Source organism: Erpetoichthys calabaricus, chromosome 1, assembly GCF_900747795.2.
Source record: "Erpetoichthys calabaricus chromosome 1, fErpCal1.3, whole genome shotgun sequence".
Taxonomy (NCBI): domain Eukaryota; kingdom Metazoa; phylum Chordata; class Cladistia; order Polypteriformes; family Polypteridae; genus Erpetoichthys; species Erpetoichthys calabaricus.
This window is the reverse complement of record NC_041394.2, coordinates 66,928,982-66,942,067: the sequence shown is the minus strand read 5'-3', so window position 1 is coordinate 66,942,067 and position 13,086 is coordinate 66,928,982. Positions and strand designations below refer to the sequence as shown.

The 13,086-nt window shown below is 35.5% G+C and overlaps 1 long non-coding RNA gene across 2 annotated transcripts in view; it reads right to left on the bottom strand.

Annotated features, from left to right (window-relative positions):
* Positions 1–13,086, bottom strand: part of LOC127527064 (uncharacterized) — a 28,574-nt gene that overhangs the window by 9,375 nt on the left and 6,113 nt on the right. The window contains exon 2 of one of the 2 annotated variants that reach the window (XR_007934433.1): positions 4,183–4,406. This is a non-coding gene — a long non-coding RNA (uncharacterized LOC127527064). Of the gene's footprint in view, positions 1–4,182; positions 4,615–13,086 lie in introns of those variants that run through there. The other variant, XR_007934432.1, reaches the window with a different exon arrangement.

Below are 13,086 nucleotides of genomic sequence, written 5' to 3'. Positions count from 1 at the left end.
ATCACAAACAGGACTTTGCACGATATGTTGACGAGGTATGTAAGCCGTGCTGCTTCATTGGAAAACAGGTGCGGGGCAGACTGACTGGCAGGATGACACCGGACCTCTTCTTGCATCCAAACGGTGCCATCTATCTCGCCTTTACACCTGGTGTAGCTGCGTTGTTGTTATATGTGAGTGGACGTTTCTTGTGGGTAGGGCTTCTGTTCTCTTTCTCCGATGTAGAACCCTCATCCTCAGCCGAGTTCACCTCTGTTATAGCACGTCTTTATTTGAAAACTAACAACATCAGATTGGGGCGAGTGTGAACACATGAGAATAAAACTCCATCCATCCATCCATCCATTGTCTCCCGCTTATCAGAGGTCGGGTCGCGGGGGCAGCAGCTTGAGCAGAGATGCCCAGACTGGACACGCTGGAGGGACTATGTCTCTCGACTGGCCTGGGAACGCCTTGGGATTCTCCCGGAAGAGAATAAAACTGAATAAATAAAAAAAAAAACGCTAACCTTTACAAGTACCATACATTTACACCGGGTGTTAGAGATGCAAATTAAATGTATGTTTTTATTGTATAATAGTAACAATAAGAGCAGATCACTGTTTTGATATTATTTCGTTATTAAATAATATTGGGTTTTCAGCCAATACTTTTCAAATTGCACATACACTTCTTAATTTATTTAAATTTGGTTTTGTACATGTTTCTTTTCATTAGATAGTAATGCAATATGTTTCTGTGTTTAATACAAGAGCTGCCAATTACTACATATTTGTTTGTTTTTGCCATTTATTTATGTGAATTTATCTTTTATTTTTGTCTTAATAAATAAAAATAAAAGAAAGATAAAAGTTACCTGATGGAGAAGTATTTCTTTTTTATTGTTTTATTCTCTCAGTCACGTTCACGTTCCAACCGACCTGACACTGCTAGTTTTCAAATAAACACATGCTATAACAGAGGTGAACTCAGATGAGGATGAGGGTTCTATATGGGGGAAAGAGAACAGAAGACCTCCTGGCAAGAAATGTCCACTTACACATAAGAACAATGCAGCTGCACCATGAGTAAAGGTGAAAGATGGCACCATTTGGATGCAGCAAGAGGTCGGGCCTTATCCTGCCAGTCAGTCTGCCCCACACATGTCTTTCAACAAAACAGCAGGGCTTACAGAACTTGTCAAGGTATCGTGCCGAGTTCTGTTTGTGATTATGTTTTGTGCAAATTATATAAAAGCCAGATCAAATGTTATTTACCCATGTTTATTTACTTATCTTCTTACAGCGTAAAGTCACAAATATACTGCAGAGCTTCCTGTTTTTGATCTACACAGGCATGCTGACAAAGTACATGTGTACTGAAGTGACTTTAGTTGCAGGTGGAAGCTCCTGTCGCACTCTACACAGCTGTTGTTATGGTTCTACCTTTGTCCAGAAATGGCTCCATAAGCTTTATGACCTTAGTCTTGGAAAGTCTTTCTTCCATGGGATGACTGGAATCTTTTCCTGAATAAGGAGTAGCACTGCACATGTACTTTATTAGGAAAATAGTACTTATTTATTTTTATTCCAAAATTGGACCAAGTGTGTGGTTGTAGTTGATGTTTGAGTGTTTTTACCCTGTGATGGACTTGTGCCCTGTCCAGGGTTTGTTCCTGCCTTGTGCCTTATGGTAGCTAGGATGGGTAGCAGAAGACCCCTGTGACCCTTATTCAGGTCAGAAAATGACTGACAGACATAGAAATCTAACAAAACATGTTTTTAATGGAAAAACTTGTTTTTCTCTGTGGTTACCTGTTTTGTTTGTAGAAATTAAGGTAGATTCTGCGAAGATAAAATGAAAATAAAAGCATACCGCACAATGAATATGTTGTGGAATATTACTATACATTACATACAATTTAACATTTTAGACCAAAATTTCTTCTGTTTTGGGTCTTTTGACCGCATTTCTTTCTACATCACTTTCTGATGTGGCTTGCTAAGAGATACAAAATGAGAACAGACTGATTGACCACATTCTCAGGAGTAAATACTCTGCACAAACGTAAGGGTGATTCACATAATTCTTGGTGCGTTTTCCATTAACATTACGCTGGAACGTCTGATCGCTGGAATATATTAAAGTCTTTATGTCAGGTTTTCTATAAAGTCTTTATGTCAGGTTTTCTAAAACTTTTTTAATGAAGGAAGTAAAAGACAAAACTGCATTATTTTGATTTAACATAATTTTCCAAATAAATATTTTTTTTACTTTTTTTCAGAGGAAGTTTTCAATTAAAACAACCAGTAATTATCAGTATTTTGAAGTCAATTTATAAAACAACAGGCAAAAGTAAAAACATCTGTAAACATCGATAATCTGCTCTTCTAATGAGACATGGACAAATACTAAAACATGACAGAAATGAAGAAACCATAGCAAGTTTTCTTTTTTTTTATCATGATACTGCAGCACACTGGACATAAATCTTCAACTTTTTTCAAAGGAGTTAATGCAAGTTAAATAATGGTTCATTGTGGGTTAAAATGGGAAGAACAGTCATTGTAAAGCCATTTTCAACTTGGTCTATTTTCACTCATCTTCCTCCAACACAAATTCATGTGCTTTTATTATGTCATTAACAGTTTATAATTACAGTAGAACCTCTGGTCACGAACGTTTCCGAACACGTACAAATCAGGTTACGATCAAAATGTTTGCCAAAATTTTGTATTTGTTCACGACCACACGCTCTGGTGGCGAACAAAAACACTGGCGGCCAGTTTCCCTAGGCGTGTTTGTACATGCCAATGATTTCCCATTCTCCATTTCCCATTTTCTTTTGTTTGCGTATACAGGGCCTAACAAAGCAGCTGATGTTACAAAAGGAGTTACAATGTTAACCAAGCAGAGGCCTCAAGTGCTGGAAGAGGTGGAAAAACTGTTGCTAGTGTGGTTGAACGAGAATCAACTTGCAGGGGATAGCGTAAGCGAGGCGATCATATGCAAGAAAGCCAGGAAGATTCATGGCAATTTGCTGAAAAAAAATCCTTCTTTGAGTGGCGAAAGTGAGGAATTTAAAACCAGTAGAGGATGGTTTTAAAAGTTTTGCAAGAGAAGTGGCATTTAATTTTTTTTCCCTGTGCTTAAAACTCATAAAAAAAAGTGTTTACAGCGAGCAGTTCGTAAGGGTCAAGCGTGAACTCTTACAATGTTAGTTTTCTCTGTTGTTCAAGGTTTTCTCAGTGTTATTCAACGTTTTTATATTTAGTTTACTATTACACTGTGCATTCGTATTTAGAAAACTTTCATTGTCCTTCTTTTGCATTTCACATGTATTATCTTACATTTAAACATGAACAAATTCTGAAAATACAATTCTTATACTGTTTTGTTTCCTCAAGTGGAAACAACAAGAAATATTCAAAAACAAAAAACTAAAATGACATTGATAGGGATGTACAGAACAACTAGAATTTCCAGTTTCCATTTCTAAAGTGGGCTTACATTTAATAAAAATAAAAAATTACCAAAACATCTATGTCAGATGAAATGGACAACTTATTAAGAGTTCTGATTATTACAATACTGTAGTGCTATTGTAGAATAAATGTAATTATATTCACTTTCATGAGATATTTATGATCCATTTATGTATGAAAATGATGGTGTCATATCAATAAAACAAGATACTTTTAAGGGGATGTTTTTTTAATCAATATTGTTGATTTGGAAGAAGTGTGATTTTGTGAAAATAAAAATATCATTGAAATTAAAGCATCATCATATCAATATTGAGTGGTACGGTGGCACAGTGACAGTGCTGCTGCCTGGCAGTAAGAAGACTAGGGTTTGTGTCTCGGGTCCTCAAAGCATTGAGTTTCCATGTTCTCCCCATGTCTGTGTGTGTTTCCTCAGGGTGCTCCAGTTTCCCCACACAGTCCAAAGACATGTAGCCTACTGTAAGTGAATTAGTGTTCCTAAAGTGACCCAAGTTTGTGATGGGGGTTGATGTCTGAGTGTTTTTGCCCTGTGATGGACTGGTGCCCTGTCCAGGGTTTGTTCCTGCCTTGTGCCCTATGCTAGCTAGGATAGGCTACAGAAGACCCCCGTGACCCTGTTCAGGTTAGAAAATGGCTGACAGACATAGCAATATAACAATATGTTTTAATGGGAAATCTTGTTTTTCTCTGTGGTTACCTGCTTTGTTTGTAGACGTTAAGGTTGATTCTGTGAGAATAAAATGAAAATAAAAGCATAATGCACAATGAATATGTTGTGGAATACTTCCATACCTTACATGCAATTTAAAATTTTAGACCAAAATTTCTTCCATTCAGGGTCTTTTACCCTCCTTCCTTTCTACATCACTTACTGATGTGGCTTGCTAAGAGATATAAAATGAGAACAGACTGATTGACCACCTTCTCAAGAGGAAATATTCTACACAAACGTAAAGGTCTTTAACATAATTCTTGATCCGTTTTACATTAACATTACTGAAGAACTTCTGATCACTGGAATATATTAAAGTCTTTATCTCAGGCTTACTTAAAGTATCTTCAATGAAGGAAATAATAGACAAAACTGCATTATTTTGACTTTACATAATTTTCCAAATAAACATTTTTTTAGTTTTTTTTAAGAGGAAGTTTTTCAGATAAACCACCAGTATTCATCAGTATTTCCAAGTCAATTTATAATAAAACAGTCAAAAGTAAAAACATCTGTAAGCATCAATAATCTGTTCTTCTAATGAGACATGGACAAATACTAAAATATGAAAGAAATGAAGAAACCGCAGCAAATTTTCTTTGGTTTGTTTTGTGTTTTTTTTATTAATCGTGATATGGCAAACTGCATTGCAGTACACTGGACTTGAATTTTCTTGTTTATTTTCAAAGTGTTTTCAAAGGAGTTAATGCAAGTTAAATCATGGCTCATTGTGGGTTAAAAAGGGGAAAACAGTCATTGTAAAGCCATTTCCAACTTGGGGTATTTTCACTCATTTTCCTTCAGCAAGAATTCATGTGCTTTTACTATGTTTTTAAAAGTTTATAGTTATTTAGAAAACTTTCACTCTCCTTCTTTTGTATTTCAGGCATATTATCTTACATTTAAACTTGAACAAATTCTGAAAATACTATCCTTATACTGTTTTGTTTCCTCCTTCCATGACACAATGACAGCCTTGCTAAATGTTCAGATGTGTTATCTATTTTTTGTAATTTAACTGAGAGTCCTAACCGTGGTATGTATTCTGTCATGTCTTTTGCTAATCTCATAATATTGTAGTCCGACTTTTGGTTAACTAAACGGTAAAGTAGAAACAACACATAGCTAGTTTACAGAATATGAAAGTGGTAAGTAATTATAATTCCAGAAATTTAATCCGATCAAATAGTTTATAGCACAAAGCCTAGGGTCTGGGACTGTTCGTCTTTTACAATTTTTGCATACAAAGAAAAAAAACAAATAAAAGTTACCTGCTGTTGATGGAGAAGTAGAAATTGTGACTGGCATTTAAAAAATATGAAAAAGTAAAATTAATATAGTTGGCAATGAAAAACTAATGAAGCATTCATTTGACTAATATAGGAAATCACATTTTTTTAAATTTGTTTTAAAATGTAGACCACAGAATTCACAATTACTTTTACTTGTACATTACAATTTTAGTTGAGTCAAGGAGACAGAACACTATTACAAAATCACCTATAAAATAAACAGAAATAACATAAAGATAGGAGAAACAATCACTCAAAATTAACCAACATAACTGTAAATCATAAAATACACATACCTACAGCCCAATAAATGACAATCTCAGACAGACTTTCAGGTTGCGTTACACAATTTTCTGAATAGCTGCCATTGTCATTGCTTATACTAAGGCATGATTTACCTTTCTCTTCAAAGGATGTGACTGATTATATAACTAGTTTGATTGGTTAACTCATTATGTACTCAAATTGTCTAAAAGCATTAAAGATAAAAAGAGACTCTTTTCTGCTTATTTATAGGCTACTAGCTGTGTAAGCGCTCCTAGAAACCATGGATTCTGGCACTTCAATAAATCAATCGCATCGGTTGTGCATTAGAGGCTAAGTGATGTTCTCTTTCCTCAGCGGTTTTGTTTTGCCGACGTGCTCCCCTATGTTGTCTATCAGCAGCTATGCAAGTTTCTCTCTCCTCTGAGGTTCTGTTTTGCCGATGTGCTCGCCTTGCTTGTGTGTTACGGGCTAATCAAGTTTCACTTATGTCAACGGTTTCACTTTGGCGAAAGAGTCACTTTCTTTGAGTGTCATGCTGTAGCTTGGCACTTCCAGGCCACCTTGCACTTCCGTGCCAGACAGACAGATACACACACTTCCACGCATAGACTTTTTTATATAAGATGTTATAATTTTATAGTGTATTATTATTAATACAATTCTTGTTATTACATTGTCCAAATAAGATAATCTGTTTGGAAACCTCTTGTCTGTTTGTGACAGAATCACAAGGAGAAGTCCCAAAAAGAACAATGTGGAAAATAATGAGTTCTGTTCATACTTTACTTTCCAAACAAGATGACATATTATTTTAGCTGAAAACGTTTTCAGGAAAAACTCACTAATTAACAAACAATCTTAAGTAAGAGGTAATGAACTACTTAAGAGTCATGAAGCTTTCCAGAAACACATCCCACTCCAGTAAAACAGGGTACTCTTCTCCACTGAATATTGGTTCATGTCTGCAAAAAATTCCTCTCACATAAGTGCATTAGTTGTTTGTTGCATTGCACAAATTGGTTATACAGTTATAATACAAACTATTAGTTATAGTTATTTGTTACTTAGTTTAGAGTTATTATTCTGTTTGCACTATTACTACTGTTCTTTTTAAACTCTTTACTACCTTATCTTTATCCCTCTTGTTGCACTGAGCATATACTGTATATGACAAAAGAATTTTCCTCGGGATGAATAAAGTTCTTATCTTATCTTATCTTAGATAAGAAACTAACTGTTCCTGCCTTCCATCTTCCCAGCACCTTGCTGTTGGTGATTTAAAGGGAAGTACTGTACTGTAATGTTCACTTCAGCAATATAGTTAGGAATATTTTTACCGGTTTGCAACCAGATAAATGTTCTTTTTCAGGTAGAAGTAAAAACAAAGCTCTTCAGCTTTTCTTTCCCTAAAAGCATAATGCTTGTGTTAACATGAACTCCCTGAGATGCCTCAGCTCCCCACACACTCACATTTTCATACATATGTTATACATGATAATTAACACCCCTAGAGTAAGGACCACGTGAAGATCTGGGTTAATGTTGCAATGATACCTTGAAAATGATCACTACAGTACACTTAGCTGTACAAACCTGGGGAAATGTCCTTCTTAAATGCTGATACACATGTTGGCTAATGTAACAAAGGGTTGATGTTTTCAGAGGAGGATTGAAGGCCCATCAGCAATGATGGGATACAAATAAAAATTGTGCATGTGATACGCAGTAGGAAACTGAAGAGGAAACAACAGGAAATATTCAAAATCAAAAAACTAAAATGATATTGATAGGGATGTACAGAGCAACTAATATTTGCCGTTTCCACTTCTAATGTTGGCTTACATTTAATAAAAGTAAAATATTGCCAAAACATCTATTTTAGATGAAATGGACAACTTTTTAAGAGTTCTGATTATTACAATATTTCAGTGCTATTGTAGATTAAATGTAATTATACACACTTTTACGAGTTATTTATGATCCATTTATGTATGAAAATACTGGTGTCATATCAATCAAACAAGATACATTTTAATGGGATATCTTTTTTTAGTCAATGTTGTTGATTTTGAAGAAGTATGATTTTGTGAAAGTAAAATTGAAATAAAAATATACTTGAAATTATAACATCATCATATCAATATTGGGTGGTATGATGACATAGTGACAGTGCTGCTGCCTGGCAGTAAGGAGACCAGGGTTCGTGTCTCGGGTCCTCAATGCATGGAGTTTCCATGTTCTCCACATGTCTGTGTGCGTTTCCTCAGGGTGCTCCAGTTTCCCCCCATGGTCCAAAGACATGTAGCCTAAGTGAATTAGTGTTCTAAAATTGGCCCACGTTTCTGGTTGGGGTTGAAGTTTGAGTGTTTTTGCCCTGTGATGGACTCGTGCCCTGTCCAGGGTTTGTTCCTGCCTTGTGCCCTATGCTAGCTAGGATAAGCTGCAGAAGAACCCCGTGACCCTGTTCAGGTTAGAAAATGGCTGACAGACATAACAATATAACAAGATATGTTTGAATAGGAAATCAGTGGTTACCTGTTTTGTTTGTAGACGTTAAGGTTGATCCTGTGAGAATAAAATGAAAATAAAAGCTTAATGCACAATGAATATGTTGTGGAATATTTCCATACATTACATACAATTTAACAGTTTAGACCAAAATTTCTCCTGTTTAGGGTCTTTTGACCTAATTTCTTTCTACATCACTTTCTGATGTGGCTTGCTTAGAGATATAAAATGATAACAGACTGACTGACCACATTCTCAAGAGTAAATACTCTGCATAAACGTAAAGGTGATTCACATAATTCTTGGTGCGTTTTCCATTAACATTATGCCAGAACCTCTGATCGCTGGAATATACTAAAGTCTTTATGTCAGGTTTTCTAAAACTATTTTTAATGAAGGAAATAAAAGACAAAACTGCATTATTTTGATTTAACATAATTTTCCAAATAAACATTTTTTTTACTTTTTTTCAGAGGACGTTTTCAATTAAAACAACCAACAATTCTCAGTATTTCCAAGTCAATTTATAAAACAACAGGCAAAAGTAAACACATCTGTAAGCGTCGATAATCTTCTCTTCTAATGAGACATGGACAAATACTAAAACATGAAAGAAATGAAGAAACAGTAGCAAGTTTTCTTTTTTTATCATGATACTGCAGCACACTGGACTTAAATTTTCTACTTTTTCAAAGGAGTTAATGCAAGTTAAATAATGGTTCATTGTGGGTTAAAATGGGAAGAACAGTCATTGTAAAGCCATTTTCAACTTGGGCTATTTTCACTCATCTTCCTCCAACACAAATTCATGTGCCTAAACTATGTCATTAACAGTTTATAATTATTTAGAAAACTTTCACTGTCCTTCTTTTGCATTTCACGTGTATTATCTTACATTTAAACATGAACAAATTCTGAAAATACAATCCTTATACTGTTTTGTTTCCTCCACAACAAGAACTTTACTAAATGTCCAGATTTTTTGTTTCTTTCTTTAAATTTAATTGAGATTCCTAACCGTGGTATGTATTCTGTCTTGTCTTTCTCTAAACTCATAATATTGTGGTCTGACTGCTGGTTAATTAAATGGTACGGTAGAAACAGCAAGTAGCTAGTTTACAGAATATTAAAGAGATGATGAATTTAATTCCACAAACTCAATACAATCAAACAGTTTATAGAACAAAGCCTTGAGTTTAGAATTGCTGCATACAAAGAAAAAAACAGATAAAAGTTACTTGTTGAAGTAGAAGTAGGAATTGTGACTGGCATTTATAACATATGAAAACGTAAAATTAATATAGTCGCTAATGAAGAACTCATGAAGCATTCATTTGACTAAAGCAGGAAGTCACATTTTTTAAAATTTGTTTTAATATGTAGACCACAGAAATTACAATTACTTTTACTTTTACATTATGAATTTAGTTGAGTCACGGAGACAGAACACTATTACAAAATCACCTATGACATAAACAGAAATGACATGAAAATGGGAGAAATAATCACTCAAAATTAACCAAGATAACAGTAAATCATAAAATACACATAACTTCAACCCATTAATTGACAGTCTCAGACAGACTTTCAGGTTGAGTCACAAAATTTGCTGAATAGCTGCCATTGTGACAGAATCACAGGCAGAAGTCCAAAAAAGAACAATGCTGAAAATAATGAGTTGTTCTGTTCATACTTCAATTTACAAACAAGACAACATAATACTTTAGTTGAAAAAATTTTCAGGAAACACTCACGAATTAACAAACAATCTAAAGTAAGAGGTAATGAACTACTTAAGAGTCATGAACCTTTCCAGAAACACATCCCACTCCAGTAAAACAGGGTACAGTAATCCCTCCTCCATCGCGGGGGTTGCCTTCCAGAGCCACCCGCGAAATAAGAAAATCCGCGAAGTAGAAACCATATGTTTATATGGTTATTTTTATATTGTCATGCTTGGGTCACAGATTTGCGCAGAAACACAGGAGGTTGTAGAGAGACAGGAACGTTATTCAAACACTGCAAACAAACATTTGTCTCTTTTTCAAAAGTTTAAACTGTGCTCCATGACAAGACAGAGATGACAGCTCTGTCTCACAATTAAAAGAATGCAAACATATCTTCCTCTTCAAAGGAGTGCGCGTCAGGAGCACAGACTGTCAGAAACAGAGAGTAGAGAAAAGCCAAGCAAAATGACACCTTTTATTGGCTAACTAAAAAGATTACAATATGCAAGCTTTCGAGGCAACTCAGACCCCTTCTTCAGGCAAGAGATGAAAGCAAACAAATCAATAGGGCTGTTTGGCTTTTAAGTATGCGAAGCACTGCTGGTACAAAGCTGTTGAAGGCGGCAGTTCACACCCCCTCCGTCAGGAGCAGGGAGAGAGAGAGAGAGAGAGAGAGACGGAGAAAAACAAACAGTGAAAAATCAATACGTGCCCTTTGAGCTTTTAAGTATGCGAAGCACCGTGCAGCATGTCACTTCAGGAAGCAGCTGCACACAGAAGGTAGCAACGTGAAGATAATCTTTTAGCATTTTTAGACGAGCGTCCGTATCGTCTAGGTGTGCGAACAGCCCCCCTGCTCACACCCCCTACGTCAGGATCAGAGAAAGTCAGAGCAAGAGAGAGAGAAAAGTAAGCTGGGTAGCTTCTCAGCCATCTGCCAATAGCGTCCCTTGTATGAAATCAACTGGGCAAACCAACTGAGGAAGCATGTACCAGAAATTAATAGACCCATTTTCCGCAGAAATCCGCGAACCAGCGAAAAATCTGCGATATATATTTAAATATGCTTACATATAAAATCCGCGATGGAGTGAAGCCGCGAAAGGCGAAGCGCAATATAGCGAGGGATCACTGTACTCTTCTCTGCTGCATACTAGATCATGTCTGCAAAAAATTCCTCTCACATAAGTGCACTAGATAAGAAACTAACTGTTCCTGCCTTCCATCCTCCCAGAATCTTGCTGTTGGTGATTTAAAGGGAAGTACTGTAATATTCACTTCAGCAATATAGTTAGGAATATTTTTAGCGGTTTGCAACCAGATAAATGTTCTTTTTTAGGTAGAAGTAAAATCAAAGCTCTTCAGCTTTTCTTTCCCTAAAATCATAATGCTTGTGTTAACATGAACTCCCTGAGATGCCCGAGTTCCCCACACACTCACATTTTCATACATATGTTATATATGATAATTAACACCCCTAGAGTAAGGACCACGTGAAAATCTGGGTTAATGTTGCAATGATTCCTTGAAAATGATCACTACAGTACACTTAGCTGTACAAACCTGGGGAAATGTCCTTCTTAAATGCTGATACACATGTTGGCTAATGTAACAAAGGGTTGATGTTTTCAGAGGAGGATTGAAGGCCCATCAGCAATGATGGGATACAAATAAAAATTGTGCATGTGATACGCAGTAGGAAACTGAAGAGGAAACAACAGGAAATATTCAAAAACAAAAAACTAAAATGATATTGATAGGGATGTACAGAGCAACTAATATTTGCCGTTTCCATTTCTAATGTTGGCTTACATTTATTAAAAGTAAAAAAATTGCCAAAACATCTATTTTAGATGAAATGGACAACTTTTTAAGAGTTCTGATTATTACAATATTGCAATTCTATTATAGATTAAATGTAATTATACACACTTTTACGAGTTATTTATGATCCATTTATGTATGAAAATAATGGTGTCATATCAATCAAACAAGATACATTTTAATGGGATATCTTTTTTTAGTCAATGTTGCTGATTTTGAAGAAGTATGATTTTGTGAAAGTAAAATTGAAATAAAAATATACTTGAAATTATAACATCATCATATCAATATTGGGTGGTATGGTGACATAGTGACAGTGCTGCTGCCTGGCAGTAAGGAGACCAGGGTTTGTGTCTCGGGTCCTCAATTCATGGAGTTTCCATGTTCTCCACATGTCTGTGTGCGTTTCCTCAGGGTGCTCCAGTTTCCCCCCATGGTCCAAAGACATGTAGCCTAAGTGAATTAGTGTTCTTAAATTGGCCCACGTTTCTGGTTGGGGTTGATGTTTGAGTGTTTTTGCCCTATGATGGACTGGTGCCCTGTCCAGGGTTTGTTCCTGCCTTGTGCCCTATGCTAGCTAGGATAGGCTGCAGAAGAACCCCGTGACCCTGTTCAGGTTAGAAAATGGCTGACAGACATAACAATATAACAAGATATGTTTGAATAGGAAATCAGTGGTTACCTGTTTTGTTTGTAGACGTTAAGGTTGATCCTGTGAGAATAAAATGAAAATAAAGGCTTAATGCACAATGAATATGTTGTGGAATATTTCCATACATTACATACAATTTAACAGTTTAGACCAAAATTTCTCCTGTTTAGGGTCTATTGACCTAATTTCTTTCTACATCACTTTCTGATGTAGGCTGCTTAGAAATATAAAATGATAACAGACTGATTGACCACATTCTCAAGAGTAAATACTCTGCATAAACGTAAAGGTGATTCACATAATTCTTGGTGCGTTTTCCATTAACATTATGCCAGAACCTCTGATCACTGGAATATATTAAAGTCTTTATGTCAGGTTTTCTAAAACTATTTTTAATGAAGGAAATAAAAGACAAAACTGCATTATTTTGATTTAACATAATTTTCCACATAAACATTTTTTTTACTTTTTTTCAGAGGACGTTTTCAATTAAAACAACCAATAATTCTCAGTATTTCCAAGTCAATTTATAAAACAACAGGCAAAAGTAAAAACATCTGTAAGCGTCGATAATCTTCTCTTCTAATGAGACATGGACAAATACTAAAATATGAAAGAA